The sequence below is a fragment of the Teleopsis dalmanni genome, chromosome 2 (assembly GCF_002237135.1).
Source record: "Teleopsis dalmanni isolate 2A chromosome 2, ASM223713v2, whole genome shotgun sequence".
NCBI classification, from domain to species: domain Eukaryota; kingdom Metazoa; phylum Arthropoda; class Insecta; order Diptera; family Diopsidae; genus Teleopsis; species Teleopsis dalmanni.
The window spans coordinates 22,897,121-22,923,101 of NC_051847.1; the positions used below are offsets into that span (position 1 = coordinate 22,897,121).

At 28.2% G+C, this 25,981-nt stretch overlaps 1 protein-coding gene across 2 annotated transcripts in view; it reads left to right on the forward strand.

The window, feature by feature from the left end:
* The window catches only part of LOC119680282 (serine/threonine-protein kinase N), a 463,907-nt gene that overhangs the window by 4,343 nt on the left and 433,583 nt on the right, over positions 1-25,981 (forward strand). The window lies entirely within an intron of this gene.

A 25,981-nucleotide genomic window follows, 5' to 3' on the forward strand; every position in this document is an offset into this window, starting at 1 on the left:
AATAAGTCACAAGGCCAAACGATGTCTGTTTGCGGTCTTATATATAAAATTTCCATGTCACAATGTTAGTTATCGTACTCCTCCGAAATGGCTTTACCGATTTTTACCAAATTTTATATGCGTATTCAGTAGGTCTGAGAATCGGCTACTATCTATTTTTCATACCGCTAAAGTGATTATGGTATCCCTACCCAGCAAAAATATCCTTGTTGCTTTAACAAAAAATTTTTTATTTTTTTGACATAAATTTTGTTTATATTTTTGAAAAAGAAAAATTTTTTCTGCAAGTTTCACCAGTTGATGCATGTCTCAATTTATTTAAATCGAACGCTTATTTACAGTTAATCCAAGACACACTGAGTGCTTTTATCTTCGACTGTTGTTGGTTAATGTTACTGGCCCATTATCATTATTAATATTTACAGTCAATCCAAGACAATTTAAATTTGAAGATACAACAGTTGTTGCCAGGGAACTTGGTATCATACAAATCTATTGATTTTAAATTAATAATTTAATAAATAAACTATAATAACTTAAAATAAATATTGTTTGGCGTTTGTTATTTTTATTTTCCTTTTCGTTCATAGCGCTCCATGCCTATTTCATGCATATACCACATACTTACACACTTATAATAAGTAAGTTACTTTTTATCTAGAATTTATCTAGAAACTAGAAATAATTTATAAGGCAAAACAACGTTTGTCGGGTTATCTAGTTTAAATATATATTCTATTATACCAATTTCAAGACATTTTAAAACTTTTTTAAAAAAATATTTTACAATATAATTTGAAATATAATTTACAAATAATGCGGAGAAATACTATTTTTTAAATCTCAAATTCGTTCATAGTGTTTTCTGACTACATTTTTAATCTCATCTTTCACCGGAGATATTCTGAGAACACTATGGATTTAGACATTAGTTACATACCATAGAGTGTATGCTAAAAACTTAGCAGTTAGAACTTATAAACATATTAAATTAAAGTCTTACTTATTTATCTATATGTAGATTAGTTAGAGCTAGTACGAAGATAAATAAGTAAGTCACTTGAACTACAAATAATTTAATAAACAGCCTTGTTATTGTAAATAATCTTTTGGTTTAATAGTAAAGCAACTTCCAGTTTTATTTACGTATAAAACCATTTTTATTTGTCACGTTACTGACAACTGAAGCCACTTTCCTAAAACGATTCCAAGTAATTCAAAGCTAACTACAATTTGATTCCGACTGACCTGTTTAGTGCCTTCCACATGGCACCTTTTAAAGTACATTGTGCGAAGCAATTGAGAGCAATAAACAAAACGAGAACTCATTTGATGAAATGCACACTACTGACACCGGAATCGAGGTAGGTTACACAAAGCTACTGCCGTGCACACATCGGCATGTCAAAACAGCGAGCAATTAGAGTAGAAGGGTCGGTCGATTGTTGGTTGCTGCTGGTTAAATGGTTAAAAATGCCTGCGTGTGCAATTATGCAAAGTGCAAAAACAGCAATAACAGCAACAACAGCAAAAACAGTAAAAACAATCAACACACAAACACAATGAAACAACAAAAACCAAATGTTAAAAATAGTCACACAACTGCCAGCGCACACTCATGCAAGCATATGTTATGTACACACGTATGTATGAGTGCATGTTTAAATGCATACTCATATGCGGACACAGAAGCACTTTAACAAATGAAACCTACTGCTTACACAGACAAGTGCAGTGTCGCTTTCTGCTTTGTTAAATAATAAGATACATTCATATACAAAACATTTGTGTAATGCGATACTCGAGCTAAGCTGTGTGTGTTTTGTTAAATGCATGTCTGTTTATGTTTATCTCTTTCTTCGTCAGCTTCTTCCTTTTGCATTTTTGCATTTTGTAAGCATTGTGCTCAAGTCTCTGTTGTTGGCAAGTGACAAGCGTAAAATTAGTGTAAAATGCGTTTGCTGCAAATATGAAACATAAAAACCGCTACTGCAACTGCTGCTGTTGTTAATGGAATTCCTGAATGAGAAAACAACAAATGAAAGTAAAAATAAACTTTTGTTTAAATTTACAAAAAGTTTCAAAATGAAAGTAAGTCCTTTTCACATATATTAAAAAAAAATATCAACTTTTTACGTGTTCGGCTAATTTAAAATTTCAATATTTAATATACTGTAAAGCTGTTAAGCTTTTTATAAAGCCACGACCGTACTGTGCTGATTTATTATGATAAATAAAAAAATATTTCAGTTTATCACTGATGCGTTCAATAAGCGAATCATGTTAGATTAAATTGTGTTACTTATTGTGTTTTGCTTATTCTTAAACTCAATGCAACCTTACTCTTTAGTTCCCACAACTTCAAAATGTATTAGATATACGAATCAATGTCATATCATATTATAGTTAGATATAATAGGGAAGGTTCTCAGCGGCATAATAAGCCAACACCTCCAAAATATAAAAAATCCAGCACTCTCATTGAGATATCAAATATCAGTCGTAAAGATATCAGACTTGTGGTAGGTTTGGTTACGAGTGAGCCAATTAGAAAACAATGATAGAAGATTTAACTTTCTATTTAATCATTTCTATCGATAAAAATGCTTCAGTATTTACTAGATGCACCGATTTACTGTTTTAGGGTTTTTCTTTTTTAAGGATTTGGACTAATTCATGACGTCCTTTTAAAAAGCATTTTAGGCTATTCCAGAAGTTCAAAGTGCTTTTTAAATTTTTTGAGTTCCTTATAAGGTAACACAATGGGCTAATAGGCCCAGTGTATCTTTAGGATTGCCAATATAATCTAACCAACTCTAAAGTAACATATAGGTAGCTGTTTATTGTATGTTAAAGACATTTAAATTTCGTCATTCTAATGTTTTATTAAGAACGACAAAAAATGTTTTTAAAATAAAAAAAAAATAAAAAGCATTTAAAGGTATAAACTTGGTACAAAATATAATTACAAAAAAAAATTTTATGTAATAAGCTTGTAATCTTTCAAAAATTTTTTACCCTTATGAAAGTATAATTAATATATGATAAAAGTATTAGATCTATAAACAAGAAGATTTTATTAATTCAGACTAATACAAAGCAATATCTGAAAATTTAAAAATATAAACCTACAATTTATATTGAAAAAATTGTATTTCCTCTTTTCCTCAAATACGTGGCGTATGAGTAACATTCAACAAATAGTGAAAGCTAAAAAAAATAAATAGTATCGGTTACCATACATCTTTTATAATTAATTATATATATGTATAAATAAAATCTTGTTTTAAATTTTTTCGATTTATCTCATTTCGAAAAATGTTTCTTTTATTTCATAATTTTACAAATGCCAACTGCAGCTTCGTGTGAGTTCATGTGGAAATGTTGTGAAACAAAAATGACCAGAATAAAAATTGCATGATTAAAAAAAATTATTTTTAAGCAGGATAATTTAAAAGTTTCTTCATCTGCAATATACGAAACTTGTTTCAATCCAATTTTTAATTCGAAATTCATTGTCCTGCGGTCAAGGTTTATTTGTTGCCATATGAAAATACTTAAAAAGTTTAAATAAGGCAATGAAATCGAATTGTAAAATAATTTGTAATTACTTTTATAGGCAATCTTGTTAATTGTAATTGCTACATTATACGTAATTTTGATTAAATTGTATTAAATTCTCTGTAAAACACTTGTAACCTAAACCATGAGGTTAACCGTTTTAATTAAGTTATTGTGTTAATTGGTAACTGCTGTGTAAATATTCATGTATTACAAAATATATTCAATTTCCATTATCCCAGGGAGGTTTTATTTACTTGTACATCAAATATTGTTACTTAAGATATATATACAAAGCAATAAAATATTTTAAATTACAAAATGTAAATAATTTAATTTATCATTTTACAAGTATATATAAGTTAATTGAAAATTCACATTTTTTTTATTAAAACATCCTTTACTTTAATCTTCACTATATTACTTTTCACTACTATAAATATGTACATATTTTTATTGAGTAACAGATGTGTGGGCTAACTCAGTCAGTGCTCAACTCCAAGTGAATAAGAAATTAAGCATAAGAAGCTAAGCAATATACATAAATTCATAAAAACCAGACTAAAGTTCTCCCACTCACTTTTGGATACTTTATCCTATCTCGGGACTACGATAGTATTACTTCGGGGTAAGCTCCCTATTAGTCATTAAAAAATTACATCAATTTGACTTGCGTGCAGGTGCCGTTACTTTTTCAGATAGCTATCTTTGTACTTCTTGGCGTGATATAATGGCTTGTTCCAGCTGCTTTCTGTCTATATTTACTTTTTTTAGCGTTAGAATGCTTACAACAAACACTGCTATGTATTTCCAGTTTTCTATGTTTTTGAGCATAATTTCTATCACCATGCATTGAGACAAACACTAACTTACGTTGCTAGCACTTCTCATTCGGGTAGCCACCTATTGCACTCGAAAAACGTATGATTCGTTATCATCTTCAGCTCTGCAATATGTGCAATTTGATAAATCTACCATTCCACCTGATAGAAACCGTGTAAGATAGTAGTTGATGTCTCTTAAGTCCCTTGGTAGCCAGTTGTTCAGCACTAAGTTGATCCTTGCAGTCCTTCGTCCATGGTAATCAAATTGTCAACATCGCTGGCAGATTGCTATGATCTGACGTCATATCGACTATCAGTTGGAATTTTTGTTCCCCATGCGCTTTGTTTGCCAATATGATTTTTGCTTCTTAGCATGCAAATCGATGGGAACGTTGGTACTAATTGACAACGTCGCTGTTTCAGAACCGATATGATTAGCTAAAGATATCCTGCTGTTTATTGCACTGGCGTTAAGTCTTTTCTACAATATTATGCTTGAATTATGCATTCAAGTATCTGCCTGCATCTGATACACTAAGCATCCTAATATTTATTTAAACATTTGTTTAAAAGAATCGAGTTCACCGTCGACATAAAGAGCTACCATTGCCTTTGATTGCGAATCTTTTATTTGCCATAAGTTTACTTAATGCTGCTGTGGCTTTTCCAATATTCATTGCAGCTTCCTCGATCTGGGTCCGAGAAAGTAAAGTACTTACAGTTATATAGATAATTACACCATTATAAAAATAAGCGATAGTATGAAGTACTATAATACACATTAATATACATCAAGTTAGAAATTAGTTAAATTAATGAGGTGGTCGATGTACTTGACCAAATACTTGTTGTCTAGAGCTACATTGTTACACCACTGTTGGATATGTGATCTTTATGGAGCCATTCACTCCATTCGCCTCAACTCTTCTGCCTAGAGCTGAGCAGTTGCGACACAAGTTTCAGTATTCTATATAGTTTATCTCTTGCCTCATTGAATAAATACATATATTGATTTCGGTAAAGTGTTCTTTCTTTTCCAAGCGAAACGGATTTTGAAGGTTCATCACCATCAGTCTTGATAAAAATAAATAAAAATAGAAATACTCTTCTCGCGAAAAAATTATTAGAATTTTTGATCTAGCAGATATGAATCCGTTGAATTTTAAGATTATGCTATATCTCAGGCTATGTAAATGATAAAGGCTTCAAACTTTTTACATTATAAATATAATAAATCAAATATTTTAGAAATTTTTTAAACAATTGAAACTATTATGTTTGAATACTAATATAAACAGTTAATATTAAAAAGGAAATTTAAAATACAAGATTAAAATTTTCATTTTTTATTTTTGATTAAAATTTACTACAAGTATAGCCTGATTAACATTCATAATATTAAAGCTGTGTCCAAGGTCTCTGTAGTTAATACCACTTGTATTATTAAAATAAATTAAATATATATATATATAGTAGTAGTAGTATTTCTTTTATTAAATTTAGGTTATATTTACATTTACAAAATTAACATTTTCAATAATTTATAATATATAAAACATAAATATTATAAATAATTATAAGAAAACTAATAAGAAAAACCTAACTTCATTTACATAATATCTAATTTTATCCTTATACGATTATGGCATTTGCCGTCAATCGGGTATATATATATATGAAAACCATAACAATATATTAAATATTCGTAAAAGTATTTATTATGAATTTATACAATAATATCCTTATCTCAATCTCAGTTTTTGGCTTTTCTGATTTAATACTTAAAGAATGTCTAAAATTTAAATTTCCATTTGCTTGGGTGCGTGTTTTTTTTTTAAAATGTTTTTACATTACAAAATAACATGCATATAAATACATAAATATATATTACTTAAATCAATGCCAGGCGTATATATCCTTATTTCATTTTTAATATTTATTTTTGTTGTTTTTGTCCTTTATTATAAACCACAGAAGCCGCCAAACTTTATCCCATACCAAGATACCTTCCAACCACAAAAAGCTCCGTTAAAACGCACTAAAATCCCATTTAAAACAAATAAAATCCAATTTTTGCACATTTACTCATAATGTCATAAATCAGCATGTTTGGCATATATTAAAAAGGACGAAAGGACGAGCGCATTTAATGTTTGGCGTTGGCAACAGGCGCAGTCTATGTGCTATTGCTGATGGCGATAGCAATGGTCGATGAATGTATACACTCATTTATATATCAACCAAAGAACACAAATAAATGGACAGCATAAATGAAATTTTTAACAAAATGGTAAAGGGCATGCAAATGTGCGTCACATACTTACCACACACTCACACACACACACACACACATAAACACGCACATATATTAACAAATAACAACAAAATGTATATAAGTAGGCAAACATAAAATTATGCACGTTTCACATTCACCCGCTCTCTGCACACACAAAATGTTAACGGACATTGCGGTTGCACACAATTTAATGTCAGCATCCATATTAATGTCCTGCCAACATGTTGGTCAATGTGGTTCTATGTAAATACGTAAATGTGTATGTGTATGTGTATTTAATTTTGACATGCAAGTATGTATGTGTATGTAGTGTATAGTGTATGTATAGCACATACACGAAAAACTGTAAAAATATATTTAAGATATTCAAATTTGTTGTGACATTTGCAAATCAAATTCCATAATAAATAAATAAAATAAGTTAAAAAATGAGAAAATAAGAAAATAAAAAAGGATACGAAACATGTTTGACGTGCTTATGTTAAAGGAAAGCGCACGAATATACCATATATGAAAACACAAATAAACAAACAATATATGAGGATATCACGCATTTTTATATATTTTATTTTTCCTTATTTGATCATTTGTAAAGGAAATTCTCAATGTTAACAACATGGAAGTCTTGCTCATTGATTTGTAAATTTGTTTGACTAAAATAAAAGGATTTTGACTACACGTAGTATTTGTTGTAGAGTTTACTTTTATTTAGTATTCTGTGTGTTCTTTAAGATATTTTGTAATACATTTTTTTTATAAAATATTTTAATTCTAATATTTAAATATATGGGTGAAAGTATTGCAAATGTAAGCAGTTGTTTGCTTTTATTTTTACAAACATAAAAATTTAATGCTAAACATGCACTTTGTAAACCGAAAGCAAGAAATGTTATAAACTCTTTCATCAGAATCTCAAACTAAATAATTGTTTTTTTAGTACACTCAGAAAAATGTACTCTAATCACTATAAACTCTGAATTGACATGATCATTTTGTTAGAAAAATGTTAACTCATGTGGTAAACAAGACGTGAAAACCAACATGATGCGTAGAGATAAATATATTTTAATCAGAAATTTAGTTAAAATCTGTTTAAATTAACTAAATCATTTTTCTGAGTGTAATCATTATCATATATCCTAACTTCCTGGTTGTAAGAGTTCTTTTGTTCGACATGTTACCAAATTTAAATATCAAGAGCTGTGTACACTCCACATCACTTTGATTACAATATTAAGAATGCATCTTTTCTTTTTATGAACTTAAAAATTGATTTACGTCTTCCCAAATAGCTTCACGTACAAGCTAAACTCTTGTGTTATTCTCGCTCTCTGTTTACTTATTCCTCTGCCATTTAGTTTGATATTTTTTCTGCTTTTTCTATTTCTTCTAGAACGTCTTTGCGTATTTGAAATAAAAATACACAGTGATTGTATAAATTACAAACGTAAACCTGATGACAAACATTACCTCAATTATTTCATCTAAAATTCTGCTAATCTGGAGTAGGTAGATAACTTTATATTATTCTTAACTCATTGATACATCACCCGGTACCATAACTTTCCACACGTAACACTGCGTATTCATCAACTATAAGGTACAAGCGAGTTCATTGTCCACTCCTCCACTACAATCCCCTTGCATAATCGTCGTTACAGTAACTCCTTGCACAGAATTGACTCTTACATAATTCTTTTTAATCAACTTGTTATAATTACAGTCACATTTACACACTTTCCCATATGCACCCAATACTAGTTCATGGCTTATACAGATTTACTTACTTACTTATGCATCGATACTTTCCACCTACCGAAAAAAAACAGATTGTAAGAATCAAATTTAACATTGAAAATCTGTAGTGATACCATTAAAAATAATAAATTTATCAAATATTTCTTTAATCTTAAGATAATCCAACACTTTCATTAAGTTACCTCATATCAATATCAGTGTTATGGTAGGTTTATTGACAGGTCATACCGATTGGAGAACCATTTTAGAAAATGAAATCTCTCATTTAATCTTTCCTGTTCTGCTGTGGAGAGAAAAACAAAAGTGATTCTCATATCTACTTTGTTACTGCCCGCACATGGCGCTGATTTATTATTTTAGGAGCTTTTTTTTTGCAGAGCTTCTCCAAGTCCAGTACCTTCATCTATATCCAGTGGATGTATTTGACGCTTTGCCAACAACTCAAGGTAGTTTTTAAACCTCTGAGTTTTCTATGCACAGTGAATAGCACAGTGAACCAATATGCCTAAATAAAGTCTTGGGATAGCCGGTATAAGCTAACAAGTATGAAGATAGCTAACCACATTCCATTTTCTTTGACAATGTTTTTATAAAAAATGCACAAGAATATTTAAACTGATTAAACTGATTAACAGAAATTATTTTAATTGAATTATTTCAATGGATTTTATTAATTAACAATAATAAAAACAACAAAAAATCGTACTGAATTTACTGAGTTCATTCATCATTCAATAAATTTAATATAAAAAAAATAATATGTATTTTTTTTCTAACATTTTAATTACACTGTCAGACTCCAGTTTTTTAATTACCAATAAAGTATTAACTATTATCATTTTTTTACATATAAACAATATTATATTTATTTTTCAATATGAAATTAATACAAATAAAAGTTATTCTTAATTGTGCATATAAAAGCTTTTTTGACTTTCAGTTATGAAATAATATTTTAATATTTTTTTTATATAGGTTATTAAATTTTTAATTAAACGTTTTATAAAACTTTTATTATATTTATTTAATATGAAATATTGAACTACATAGTTTATTATAATTTTTTTAATATGTACATAAATATACCATTGTTTTTTAAGTAATATAATGATTTTATTACTAAATTATTCACAAAAAAAATATTATTTTTTATTATGATAATGCCTTGTAATTATTAGCAATTTTATTTCGATTTTGCAACATATTAAAATTAAAATAATTCATAAATTTCTACTATATACACTATTAAGTATTATTTTTTTCTCTTTATAAAATCAATTTTGCGTCTTATATTACATTTTGATGTGTTATATTTTAAATCTGGCCTCAGTGAATAACATGTTCTTAGATTACGTCTACTACGTGCTATCAGTCCAATATCATCCGTATAAGCAGAAATTTGAATATGCTCTGTTATACTTATATACCGATCATTGAAAAGTTGAAGAATAATAGAAGAATAGAAACAGTATTTTCCTTTACACATTACTGTAAATCTATTAAATTAAAAAAAAAATAATTGCATTACTTCTGTAAAGCAAGTTAGAAAATATTTAAGTCTGCACAAAAGTATATGTTTCGAAAGAACTGTTTAACCATAATTAGTGTATTGATAATTAGTGTGTAACTGCCCGGCTCTTTCGAGAATTCGGAGCTGTCAGTATTACAAGACTGGAGCACATGCTTGAAGTTGCTGTTGGACTCTTAATACAATTCGCTAATAATACTCACATCCTGAATGATGCATACTATCGCTAGAAATTATACTTTAATCTGGTGTTTCAATGGTCCTAGCTTGGCGTTTTTGACCTACCAGTATAACCTAACTTAAAGATATATTTACTTAAGCTTCACATGTTGTCGAAAGAATTTTTTGTAAAGTGACTATTTCAGTTATTATAGTTTTAACCTTTATTGCTATTATATTTTTTTAACCTTTATTGCTCATTAACTTAAACTTATGTTTATATTGAGAAAATTTCGAAATTTATTTAACTTAATATAAGTCATGTTTTACAGATATTTTAAACCAAAAAGAAAATCTGAAATTATTTTGTGTAACAAATTTATCAAATTATTCTTATATGCTGTGCAATTTTGTCAACGCTAATAAAATTATACTTGAGATATATGCGGCAGTCGTGCTCAATAACCATGTTAATTTAAAAATTGCATTATAAAAATGTAATCTATTTTTCCTTATACGAACCCACAGCTACTGTAATGCAAAAATTCCCTTGAGGATAACTTGACACAGACAGCGTCTATTTTTTATATTTTTATTTATACTCTCTAAAAAATTTTCTAGAGAAAATATAAAGTTGGAGGAGCACTACCTCAGGATAACAACCACAAAAATGTAATCTGTAAGTGCATAAAGGTATATAACTAAAAAATGGGTGGCAGCTAAGGGGGGAACATAAGTAAAACTTGCAGTAATGTAAGCGATAACTATTGCAATGGTAATGATTAAGGAGGGACAAAATAACACTTAGAACTACACGTTCAGCAGCTTATACAGCTCAGCTTTACTGTACATAACACTGGGAAACATGGTGAAAGTATTGCAACGTGTGCTGCAAAGGTGTTACCTTTACACCGTATTAACAGCAAAATGCATAGAAAATCTTAACAAAAATATCAAAACGAGGAATGAAAAAATATGTGCAACACTATGGCATTGCATTTGTAATGAAGAAGGTTTATCATTGTCTAATATATTCGTCCCTTATGCAAGTTGAAAGAGTAAGTTGAATTCGTTGCAACCACTGTATTGTGGTTACTATGAGTTATAAAGCAATCACTGTAGTTTTGATATAATGTTACTTTATTTACCAAATTGAGGAATATTCAAATTGTAAGTACGACAATAACAAAAACGTTTTTATTATATATAAATTATTTATCTTTGTGAAGTTTGAAATTCTCTTGTTCATTGAATGTACCATCCACAGAACTATTTACAATAAGGTTACGGTGCGTATGAGTGACATTATTTGTTAATTTGAAAGTTATGCACAAATTGGCACTTTGTCATTTGTTTTTACGAAACAAACAATAAGAGAACGTTTCTCAAAAATAAATAAATCAAAATATGCAATTCCTTTTGTTTTAGTAAATTGTTCACATATGTGCCAACAATTTTACACAAATTTATTACTTACAACTTTAGCATTCCCTGTGAATACAATATATATTCGTACATTCGTATGTATATTCTTTTAACATGACTTTCTTACGTTTGCAAGCAATATTTCTAACGTAGCTTCCCTTATAAAGAAATTAACTATTTATGAGAAATGTAACTATACAGCATAAAGTAATTGTTGCTTTCAAAACTATCTTTAAAATTTTTAAGTATCTGCACTTAGTTATTACTTTTAAATTGTTGCAATTCTGTTAAAGGAAGGAATATGCAGCTTTAAGAATATTAAAATTAAATTAATGAACTTGCAGAGAGAATAATATAAAACAGTAATAATTAAAGACCAATATTTATGCACTATTATAAATATATATGGAATTTATATGGCTTTTATTATTTACCACTGTAAATAGATACGAATATAATACTAATAAATTAAAATTAAATTAAAAGTAAATTATATATATAAATAATACACGCTTTAAGGAAATTAAATTAATAGCATTATATTTAGATTTTAATACAAGCATCATTTACTAATGTAGTTAAATAGTACATTGAAAAAGTAGGATTGCATATGAATTACGCTAATAAACTATTTACGTAAATCACTATTTATGATATATAAGCAAATGTCAAAGTAACATAAGCGATCACAAGTACAATTTAGCAAAATCTGCAACAAAAACCAGTTAAGCGCTAGCTAACAGTACTAAAAATTGGCAAAATAAAAACAAACTAAAGTGGTGGTTAATGGCACTAGAAATTGGTAAGAGAAAACAAACAAATAATTCAGTATGTTCGAAAATTTCGGACAAAAAACTTTATAATGTTAAAATATAGATTTTATTCAAATACTAAGCTACTTATAAGTACCACTAAATTACTGGACTGTGTTTTCAGCAGGAATCCTTTTTAGTCTGATGGCTGAGATCTTCTTAACTTATTCTTAAAATGTAGTTTTTCTGGGTTTGAGTCTTACACTGTGACTTTCGTTGCTTTCCACTAACCAAAAAAAGGGCGTAACCTATAGTTTACAAAAAATTTTAGGATATTTGTGTTTTCCAAAATATCGGATCTGTCTAGCATATAAAATAGAGACAATAATACGATATTCATTACATATAGACACACTTTAAATTATATTTGTACGACATTAAATAAAATTATATGCTTAAAGATTTTGTTTCATATCTCAAATGAATGCCATAATAGTCTTGAATATTTTAATCCGACTTTTATAAGGTACTCTCGTAATTTACTGCTTTTATTTTTTAAAAATTCTATATATATTATTATTTATTATTTTAATTTATTTTATTATTTTAATTTAATTTATTATTAAATTTATATTAAAATTTTTTTTTCTTGGTTTCTACCTAAATGCATTGCAGAGATTGAGCGATGTTTTCTCCACTTATAAAAGACAACTCCATCTGAATTTGTGACATAAAAACATGATGGTAATTACTAAGATTATATTAATATGTATGCATTTCTGTTAATTCATAATCATCTTTCTTCTTCTCTCAAATTTGATAGTTAACACATCTTACTACACTTCTTATCGTATATTTAAGAAAAGTGCCATATTTTAATATTTTTACTACATCAATATGATTGCGATAAAATACTATCATTTCATCAGCTCATACATATCTTATTGAATTGTGTGCTTTAACTCAATATAAATGTGATATATATCAATTAATAAATCGAATAAGAAAGAACTAACTAACAAACTAAACAAAAATATATAATGGTGTTCAAACCTATATATACAACTATGTTATGTTATGCAACATTTATATGTACATATATATACGTGTACATAAGAAGTATATAAGATAGATTTGAATAAACATATCCATTTTGAACAATATTTACATTCATTTCAATATTAAAATTAACAATTATTTTTATTATAATTCATGATAAATAACTTTAAACAAAAACAAACAAGAATGTGTAAATACACAAGTCCCTCCACTTCTACATTATTGACTTAATAATAAAAAATTCACAGTGCAAAGCTTAGTCCAAATTTTATTAACAGTTTAAATGAGCTCAGCAATCGTATCGGCCAAAGTAAACTAAGCCTAAGTAAACTGCAATGTATTTAACAAAGTCAATATGATTGTGCTAAAATAACAAAAAAAAAGGAAATTCTTAAATTAATATTTTATTTATATAATTTGCACTGTTTACCTACAAACAACAAAAAATACTTGGACAATGTACTTCAGCAACAAAAATGACAATAGCAATTTCACTTTAGTGTTAAAATTTTTTAGTATTTTGTTCCTTTATAACTTCATTTGGTAGAAAAAGATACATTCATGCAAACTAAAGGAGTCATAAAAAAAATTACTGTACTGTGTGAGGTGAATATAATAACCATAAAAGGAACAATAATAGCAGAGACATGTGTAATAGTGAATACCAACGTGTATTCATCCTGTAAGTACTGCACCTACATGTTGGTGGTCATACTGCCGAGACTCTTCTTTCTAAATTTTTCTAAATATCTTTCGGTTTATCCTTTGTATCTCACATAGTTTTACAAGGTTTGAAGTGTGTTTTTAACAGCTTTTGTCACATTTTTTGTACAAAATGTTTCTATTATATTGCTATTACTATAAAATAAACGATACAAAAATACATTTTAACAATCTTATTTACACAAATGTACTCGTGCTGGAAAAATAAGGATAAACACTGATTTTAAAGCAAAAAATATAGAACTTTTGCTTTAGCTTTACCGAAAATGTAATACTCCCTGTACATAAGTATTCTGACGTCAATTATTCACTACTTCTATATTATATATATATTTAAATTTTTTTGGAGTATACCTTCTGCTCAAAAAGTACTATTTTGACTATACAAATTTATTTTATCTCCTTCAAAATATGCTCCTTCTGAAGCAACACATATATGCCAACGATAACCCAATCTTCCACACACTTTTCGTAGGCCCGTGAAGGTATGGCTTTTACTTCCTTCAGCGAATTCTCTTTTACCGATTCAATCGACTCAAAACGCTTACCACGAAGGGGCAATTTGAGTTTCGGGTACAGGAAAAATCGCACGGATCCAGATCTGGCGAATATGGTGCCTGAGCGATGACAGAGGTGCCGTGTTTGGTCAAAAAATCGCGTACAACAAGAATTTTCCATAGTAAAAATCGGTAAATGCACTTGAGGTAGTCGCACATTAACAGCTGGTGTAAACAAACTAATTAACAGATGGCGCTCAAATTTGTACCATATGTCGAGAAAGGGTGTACCAACATAACAAAAAAAAATTGTTTGAAAAAGTTCTATTACTTAAGGAGTAGTTAACAATAAAATCCGGATACTTTTAAGAGCAGAAGGTATATATGATTGAAAGTTGCCAGTAATTTTGTGTAAATCCCAATTTCATTCGTTTGCCGATTCTATATTCTGAATTTACAATAACTTCCTGAGCTTTAAGTTATATTTGCTCAGCTAAAAAACTAAGTGGCAATTTTGTATATTGAGTCTCCGATAGTTGGTTGTAGAAATATCACTAATAAATCCATATTTCTTACTGATCAAAAACATGTAGTTTTAAATTAAAATAACATACTTTTCACATTATGTATAAGAAGCTTATAAGAAATATTTAAAACTAATTAAAGATTAAGAAAAAATTTTTGTAATGGAAGTTTAAAGCTTTTAAGTTGTTTGTATATTTTATCTTAATTGCAAAATAGAACGCATACTGAAAAAGTCTTCACAAAGAATTTATTTTCAAGTGAATAAATCATCAAAATTTACTAAATATTTTCACAACAAATCTCCCACTTCTCAAATATCTCAGAATATTTCAGTTGCTGAGCAATTAAGCATTTTCTCGTTAACCCAATTTTAGTTTCAAATCTACTTACTTTTTCTTATTTATCTTTTAGCGCTTTTGTAATTGTAAAAGTTTTTTCTTTTTTTTTATATTTATTTTCTACTCTAAAGTGTAGAAAAAGTAATTTTGTACAGATTTAGCGAATATTTAATGCTAGCTATCTTTATATTCAAAAGAGAAAGTTAATCGAGAATAATGTATTCCATAGTTAAATTAAAACTAAAAATGTTGATTCCTATGTCAGGTTTTATTAATTTTGAATTTCATAATTTATTTTAATTTACACCTTTTAAAAATTTATTTTCATATAGGTGTTCCTTTCTTTTACTATGGGGCGAGTGTGGGGCAAGTGTGGCAAGAGCCAATAAAATCCAATAAAGGCGACATTGACAAGGCTGCCCGATATCGTCTATTCTGTTTTTAATTGTGTTATACGACGTCCTTACTAAAGCTATCGACCAGTTACTATAGGGTATATGCTGGGGGCTCTCAAACCACCTCGAGTATCTAAAATATGCTAACGACGATATGCAAGATAAAGTCAACGATTTAGTCCACGAATCGCTAAAAATTGGTCTTGCAGTGAACACGGCAATGACGAAAGCAATGAAGATAAACAATTCGTCGGCAAATTCAACCTGGACCATATATAAATCGACAACGTAAACAGCTGCCTTAACATATTTAACAGCATAATATCACCCTATGTTGGCTCGGTAGTCGACATCCAAAACCGAATTAACAAGGCATGTTTCGCCTTTTCGTTGCTGAATAAAGTATAGAGTTCTTCAATACTTTCCCGGCATACCAAGCTGCGGTTATTTAACAGTCATTTCAAGAGCGTTGTGCTCTATGGCTGCAAAATCTGGTTCACTACCTACAACCTGGTTCATAAACATCAAACCTTTATAAACAAATGCCTCAGGAGAATTTTGAAAATTTGGTGGCTCCGCACTATTATGTTAGCAATTCCTAACTCTGGTCAACATGCCGCCAACTTCCTATCGCAAATGAAATCAAAAAGCGTAAATGGCAATGGATCGAGCACATTTTAAAGCGTTAAAGTAGAATCCTTAAGTAAGCTGAAGACCTAATAGGCCCAAGCAAACGTGGAAGCGAACTCTAGAGAAAGAAATCCAAGCCAGTGGAAAAACTTTTGGAGAAATTAAAACCCTGGCAAGATATCGTGACAGTTGAAAAAAGTTCGTTCCCCTGGGAACACAATGGAATGAAGAAGAAGAAGACAAGTATAACACAAATATCATTTATAGAACCTGAGATACGGCTGCTTAAAAATCTATTTACAATTTCAATTTTCTAAACTTCATGGCTCCATATCCATATCTAGAAAAAAAATCAAAATTTTTTCTTGAAATACGGGTCTTATTAATTTATGAAAGGAGCTCATAAAAAAAATTTCATCGAAACCAGAGATAAGGAGTTCATTTTTTTGTCAAAATCCGCCTGATTTGTCAAAGAATGACACATATACGTGATATTTTATGTCAACATCTTGAAGAACATACCATAACTATTTAGCTATCAAAATAGAACTGTTCTTGGGTGCCCATATTTAAAAATTTTTATTTGTTAACATACATATATAATATTATTCTCTTTCATTTTTGAATTTCGTTTCGACTTAAGTAGAGTATTATTAATAAATTAACCCTATTACAACTCTGATCCAATTGTCGTTATAAATAAGTATTCGTTAAGTATGGAAATTATATTAAAAAAAAATTTCAAATTATTATTCAATTTTATTTAAATCTTTTTAAATAAATTCATTACCACAGCTGCATTCGTTCATGCTTTATTTCAATTAAAAACATTATTTCCATGCAGAAATCGAATTCGTAGTAAAGCAATTATATCATATTTCGTATGTACAGATATATGCATGTATAAATATTTAATTAAAAAATTTTAATTACGACAGAATCACAACAATTTTTTCTTTTTTACATATCGAATTAATTTTAAATGGAGAGAAGCAAAAATTTTAACATTAAATTAATTTGAACAAAAAAATTTTAATGTTAATAAACGATAATATTGAGTTCGTTTAAATAAAATATTATTATCATTTTCTTGTAATTCAGACACTTCAACTGATGCTAATCGGATTTATATTATAAATGCATTGCAAAAAGTAAAAATCAATGTGCATTAATAATCTTTTAACTAACTATATTTAATTATGTCTGATTGTAAGTATTTAAAGTTTGTAAGTTTTATAAATCAGAACGAAAAACAATTGTACATAAATGCACATGTGAATCATTAAAGCTACACATTTATCCACAATTTTTACTTATATCCCCTATCAACAGTCTTGACTTTGTATTTTTGGTTGTACATGATTATTAAATCTACTACTATTGTATTCAGCTATCAATTTTGCTTTGCTTCTCTTGCCCTGAAACCATGTTACCATGCTAAGTCATCTTATAAGTTGTGCTTTGACAAAATGTATAATAGTTTTATTGTTGTACAGTTGCTTTGGTTTAAAATCAGTATGACGTCGAACTACCAACAAAATCATCTTCCGTTTCATCAAAGTACAACTTATAGGATGGCTTAACATGGCAACATGGTTTCAGTGCAAAAGCAATGCCATAAAAATGATTACTGGATAAAATCAAAGTACTGAATTTCAACTTTAGCGCTACGTACATTTTCTTCAGTATTGATTGTTGCTGGTTGTAGCCAAGGAAAATATATGTCCCTAACGGCCAACTAAGCAAAAATTGATTTTTAAATAGTTCTCATCTGCGTACAGCATTTAATCTTTGTCCCAACCTCGCTATTGTGGATTAGAAATGTGTACACTTACGTTTGATAAGTAGCAGAAAAGATCAATCATGGTCGCAGTGCTCCACCACGTTGAGAGTTGGTACCCAGTTTATTCCTAACATTTGATATTCATTAAATTTGTGTATCTTTTATTAGAAATTCAATTTGTAACAGCTTAGCAGGTATATAGAGTTCGATTCAAAAGAACTATTAACCCCAAAGGAAGTTAATCATAAAGAAAAAGACAAAGATTTATATAATACTCTTTATTAGTTGCTGTTATGCGGTCTTTAATTGAAAGGTTTTCATTACTAGTAATAGACTCTAACACACACTGATATACTTAAATTCTGATATTTTTTCATAGGCATATATATCGATGCCTATATTTTGATTGTATATATGATTGTCGACATTTAAGTCTTGACTTAAAATTAAGTATAGGAGAAATCAATATGCTATAAAAGTCAGGAGTGATTAATATATAAAATGCAGAGAACAGGAAGTGAAAGAGACTTCAATACATCTTCTCTATTTTTTCTCGCCTCTGAATTTCGTCTCTGACATTGAATTCAGATACTGTCTAAAATTCATAAATAACACACATATCTTAAGTACTGTCAATCGTCATTAATTGTTTTTGAGAATTCTATTTTGATACCGTTATGTATTTATCAAGTCTGCGCGTAATCTTATCTAGACTATCTATATGTATTCATTTATAATCATTTTTAAAAATTTATAATAAATGTAAATAAATAATAAATATTACATAAAAATATAAATAAAAAACATTTTATCTCTATTTAACATAAGGAAAAACGCAACATTAATTATATTATCTTTGCTTTATTTAAAGAAAAATATCCGGTATTGCCTAAATAAACTTTTTAAATGGGGACGAGCACTAACGAATAATAGCACCAAATAATATTCAATATCAATGTGTGGAGCTAAATGTAAGAAACAGATTAAATTTAGAAACGCAAAAGGTGTTAGATAAGACCCACTTTCAGAAACCCAAACATGATATTGCTCAACAAGCAATGAAGTAGATCGTTTAAGTTTCTAAGCGGCCCGACACGCCGACCATACCATGGCGGAGAGCAGCGCTCACTTATTGAATTATGCAAATCACTCATGGAACTATGACTTTATCTATTCCCATAGGTTAGGGTTTACTGATTATCCCTAGTGGATCCACTTAGGCCTTAGGCTCATTGTGTTACCGTATATAAACTCAGGGTATAGAACCACCTAGAAATTATGGCAGAGCTATTCCCATAAAAGAATACGATTAGAGAACCTCTATGTTCAACCCAGGACGACAGAATCACATGCATACACACAAACTTTTTAAGTATCTATCTAAATACGTTTATAAAAATATTTGATATTTAAAATCGCGTTAAGTTATTTTAAATAAGTTATAATCTATGCTTATTAAATCTCAAAAATATTCAATTTCAGTTAGAGAAATTTTAAAACTTGTTTCACATCATTCCATCCGTGGAGGTAATTACTCATACGTCATGTTGTTCCACTTTACTCACTAAAATTGCGAAAAAAATATATATGTGTTTATGCAAATGCACAAAATGTTCATAATATGAAAACATACATTCTCTCTATATATTCCATTGTTCAGATATAACTTTAATCTAAAAACTTTTTACCGCATACAAGTTTTCGAGATACAAAAGTAATCGCTACAACAACTACACTACATCCTAGCCTGAACAGAGAAAAAATATTGATCATGATTAAGTTGAAAAGTTTAGCAAATACCTTGAAAATCAAATACTCGTTTGTCGCTACAAAAAAATATATTTAAATAGCTATTGGCAAATTGTAAATTTAACCTTAGGAAAGGAAAATAAATAACAAAAAAGTTTTTCTTATAAAGAAACAGCATAAATTGAAAAAAAATAGTAAAAACCAAATAAAAATGAAACTCAAAAACAATATAAAAAATATTGAATATGAATTTGCAGGCAAACAGGAAAACGTGTATATCCGTAATAATGTATCTAAGTACGTTGAGTACATTTTTCAATCAATAACTTGATTTGAAACCGTACGTGACTCGCAAAGTATTTGCAAGTACTACACTAACAACAACAAGAGTATAACTTATATCAGAACTATATTTGACTTTACAGTTGCTATATGCTATAAGAACAACTTGAAAAATTCATATTGAAATAATTTTTAAGAATGAAGTACCTTCAGGTACTTGGCACTCAATATAATAGTTTTAAGGGAAATACACGGTCAAATGCACAGAAACGTACACACTCCTATCGCTGTTCAATAAAAGTATCCTTGGAAAAGTGGATGCGTGCGTATCAGTACTTATATTCATTTTATTTTTTCATTGGTACTCCATCGAACGATACAAAGGTAATTTCATTGAAGCCTTCTCTTATAAATTATTGTATTCCATATTTTTTCCCAATTGAAAACGAAACTAAAAATACATGTTTTTCTAGTGCCTAAATATCATTCCAGCTTTCTACTAAATTTGGTATTCATTTATATACAAAAATATTGAATTTGCACAAAAAAAATTTGCTAATTAAAAAAGTTTGCGATTATTAAACTTAATAAATTTATTTTTTTTGTCGTTCTTAATCTTCTCTTAACTTGATATATTTTTCTAACAGATGTTCTCTCTAAAAATAAAAATGTCGCGAAAACATTCAAGATTTATGCGGCGAATATCGCCTTCACATCTGACAGTACAGACATTATCTTTAACAATGCTATATCACTATATTCATCACATTTTAATTGATTCCCGATTTTTCATCAGTTAAAAAAGTCTTTTTAAAAATCTAAATCTAAATGACCCTTTAGTAGTGGTAAAAAACACTACAAAAAACAGTGCTTTCAAATATATCTCTCCTCCGTCCTTGGTTAAATCATGGTGACGCCACTGCAAATAAGGTCAAGCTACTTCACACTGGAAGGCTAGTGACAATGGCCATTCAATGGTTTCATTTTTATTCTATTTTGTCCTATTCAAAAAGATTGACTAAATCTTTCCCATTCTTAAATTCTATAGGCAATTTAATGTCGAGTTTCTATTTAAAGACAAATAAATCACCACTTTATTGGCGACTCTAAAATAGATTGTGGTGTAGACAGTACAGTTTTTTTGTAAAGACTGCATACATGTATTCATTTTAGTCTTTCTGATAATTATAGTATTTTTCAAGCAGTTGTCATTACTATTAGGTAAGCTATAGCATATCTGGAAGTGAATATTATAATATATGGTAAATATATATATACCATACTATCAGATAGTCAACCTACTTTAAAGGAAAAGATTGTATCTCTTTTTTAATCATTTCTGTGGCAGTTGGAAAGAGGACAATATCTCACATCTTCTCTGTTACTGTTACTGTATTTTAGGGACTTCTTTTTTTGAAGATTTAACCACTCCCAAGACATCCATCTAAAGAGCATTTCAAACTTTGTCAAGGGTTGAATGTGGTAAAAGTAATATGGTAGTAACAATAGGCGTAAGTGGATCCGGCATAACCTACCCTAACGGCTTAGAAATTAATTTATGTTAGAAGAAAAAAAAATCTGAAGTAACATAAACAATTTATACTCTTTTTTAATGTGATGGAATAAATTTTTTTTTAAGATATCCTTCCATACGTTTGTCATTAAGTTAGCTTACGTTTTCTAAATAAAATTAATATCAAATAAACATTGATAAGAGAGAAATCGATTTTAGGTTAGGTGAAGGGTTTTATTAATATTATTTCTAATTTTTAACTAATTAATTTTAAAATTAATACCATCAAAAATAAAATAAAAATTATTAATAAAAAATAGATAATACAGAAACCAATTTTAAGCTAAGTAAAGAGTTTTTATAATATTATTTCAAATTTTTATTATTTCAAATTTGTATTTATTTATAATTTCTCGAACTATTAAAGCATATTATGCATATTATTTCCAATCCTATAATATTTTTTCACTTTTTAAAATTATTATTGCAAAATATTCACTTTAACTTTAAAATTGCTTTAAAATTTTATTTACATACACAATAAGAAAGCTGCTGAGCAATAAATCAATCCATCAATAATTTTTCAATTTCTTTTGAAGATATTCTAGATGAAGGGAAACATTTACATCCCTTGACAATCTAATTTTTACGTGCGCTGACAAATTTATTAAATAAACAAGATGTCAGAGAGGAAATTTTTTATAAGTAAAAATAAATTTATATGTTAATCGCAAACGTAAACAGAAGAAAAGTTATAAACTCCATACTTCAGAAATAATTTTTATATCCTTGCATACATTTTCTTAAACCAATTTATAGGATATTGACAATATATTAGAGAATTAAATAGAATTTGTGTGAATAGGCTGTTATACGAGTATGTAATATCATAAATAGAAAATTATCAAGCTAATTCAGCTAAAGAAATTATCATACAATTTTTTATAAATTAATTTCAAAAATTTATTTTTCTAATTACAAATTAACCTTTATTTATAGTAATTATTATGAAAAAACTCCTCCATAGGGTAGTTTATGGTAATGCACTAAAATCTTAATGGTTATGATAATACGAATTATTTTTATACCTTAAATAATACTTGTACTTCTATCTGTAGTCATTTCAGTATACTATCCCAATCCCTCACTGTTAACAAATCCATTATTGCAATATTATATCTTTTACATATTCTGATTGGCATTGGCATTTAACAGTGTCATTACTTTCGCACTAGCTTCAAACTGTATTTCTACTTTTTAGAGTGAATACAGGTCAGATCTCATCGGTTAGTCACTTTAATTTTCCATCTCAAACTTTCTCTGTAAACGATTTTGTTTGGAATGATTCAATTGATATATGCTGATTTGCATTGACATCAAACAGTATTTCTACTTTTTAGTATCAGTGTACGAAAATAATTGAGTCACACTTGTTAGTATTATAAGATATCCCTACACCTATCCCAACTTTTGTACTTTTATCTATTATTAATTCCAATATTCTTTTTAGGACCTACTTTTAGGAGGGGCTTTCTCCTTTTCAGTCGCTGTTATAAGATAATTCCACATCTATCCCAACTCTTACACTTTTATTTGGTAGTAAATTCTTCCCAATTCTATTTTGTCAATAAAGTCGCTTAAAAAGATTTAAATTATACATATTGTATTGCACTGTATCGCATCAAACAGTCCTTCTGGTTTTTAAGATGGGTGCATTATAGGTCTCACAGGATAATGTTATAATCTTATAGTTTGTTAGCATGCGATTATCTTGAATCTTCATTCCGTTGAGATAATAGTTAGATCCAAATTCATTTTATCTATTAGTTGTTCTAGATACTTGTCACATTTATTACCAACAAAATATTATGATTAGTGGCAACTTAATTTTTTATTTCATTTTAAAGCATTCTTAATATATACAAGAGTCGGTAGGCTACCAGTTGTCCGCATTCCTAGATTAAAATAACTTAAAGTTATTACTTTATGTGTAGTTTCTATCCATAATATTCAGTTGCTTCATCTATTGCTAGAATATCAACTTAGAAGATGCAGTAATAGTTTAAAATTCTACAATTCATATTTAAAACCAGCTCTATAGAAGAGAAGATATAGATTCTAATATTTATTTAAATTTTCTGGATAAAAGTGTCATTTATTATTGCGTATATAATAACTGGTATTATTGGACTGTGCTTCAATCCGTATAGTTTTTGCCTATATCATCAGTAAAATAATACAATTTTTTCAAATTAATATAAGTAACATAATTTCTCTTTAAATATCTTTCATATTTTATAACATTTTTTTATAAATGGAAAAAATTTTTATTCTCCTTAAATACTTTTTATAAAATCAATATTGTTCTTATATATAAATGTTAACTAATCTCTACTTAAAAAACTACTGCTTTAATGAAATAAAGAAAAGTCAATTAATTCCATATTTTTGATGAATTTTTTATTATTCAAATGCAAAAAAAAAAAAAACACCTGCAGACATGCTGGGCTGGGTGTGAACAGTTGCGTGTCTTCAAATCATAATACATTTAAAGTATTTTTATACTCTTTCCAGCAATTTTTTTCTCCTTACTAAATCATTGTTGTTGCCATAATAATGGACGAATGCTATAAAAATACAGCAAACTAAAATAAAACTAAGCCACATGCTTCGCTGAACAACAACAACAACAGCAGCAGCAGCAACAAAAAGCTTTGTTAAAACTTTATAAATTGTTACAAAGTCAATACATCATATTTCAAGGCAAAGGGAAAAAACGAGATGGCCGTTAAAGTTATTTTTAAATATAATATTTTTACAAAAAATAAAAAACAAAACACGCAAACACAGACATATGAAAGGCATATGCACATATGGTGTGTGTTTAATGAATTGCGGCAGAATCACTTATGCAAACTAATGTGTATGCACATTTTGTTTATTTACTTACCCAACGGTGTGTGTGTTTATTCCCCGTCTGTATGAGAAACATCAAAAGGTTTGCATAAAAAACAAAGTAATTTAAAATATTTTGAATTATTAAAAAATGGAAATGAATGCGAGTGTATGTGAATATTGTTTTTTTTTTCAATTTTACTTACACTTTTACATGTGTAAACATGTTCACATGTAATTACTTTTTTACTTGCATTGTTTTTTATTGTTGTTTTTTTTCCTGTTCGTTGCCTTTTTAGTTAACAGTCAGGTGTGAAGTGTTAATAACTGTCAAAGTACATGAAATTCATTTTTTTCTTGTATTTTTTTTTGTACATTTCTGAGTATCTGAAAATTTTCATTCAGCAACTTTTACAAGCAAATATAAACATACACACATACGCACATAAGAATATAAATTTTTTCACAAATTTGTTATGTGTGTAACATGTGTTGCCATAAAGTTTGGGTTGGTAACGTTGTACATTGTTTTACTTTTTATCTCCTTGGTGCCTACGCACATAAAATTTAAACATGTTAGCTTTAATAATATTAAAAACTATGTACAAGAAATTTTAATTATATAAGTTTAATTAAAAATTAATATAAAAACTTTTTACCGTAATTAAATTAGTAAGATTTTTAAAGAAATTATTCAAAAACCCATTAAATAAACTTTACTTGTCAAATATTATATATTCTTCTATATAATATTCTTCCATAATCTTCTATATAATGTTGTGTAATCAAGTAATTTCACAAATGGGTTGTATATACTGGTATTAAGAAGATAATTAAACACGTTTTTATTAAAAACAATTTTAAAAAAAGTAATTTAATATATAAACATAATGTCCTATATACTGGTATTAAAAGAATTAAAATCATTGAGTTTTTATTAAAAACTATTTCATAAAGAAAATTTTTAATACCTACATTAAATCATATGTACTGGTTTTAAGAGAACAATTAAAATCATCGCGTTTCTATAAAAATTTGTTTTATAAAAACAAATTAATTATACATTCACTTACGTTATATTATATATATGTGGACTGTAATCGGCACACTTTTACTAGCCCATTTGAATATCTCTAGCATTAGGTCGACCTGCATTCTTCACTGCTTTATAAACTAATTCAAATTTTTGATTAGTTTTACCAACTTATCTATTATAATATTGATAAAAATCAACTTTTTATTAGTCAATCGCATTCCTAAATTATATAAATTTAAATTGGCATGGGTCA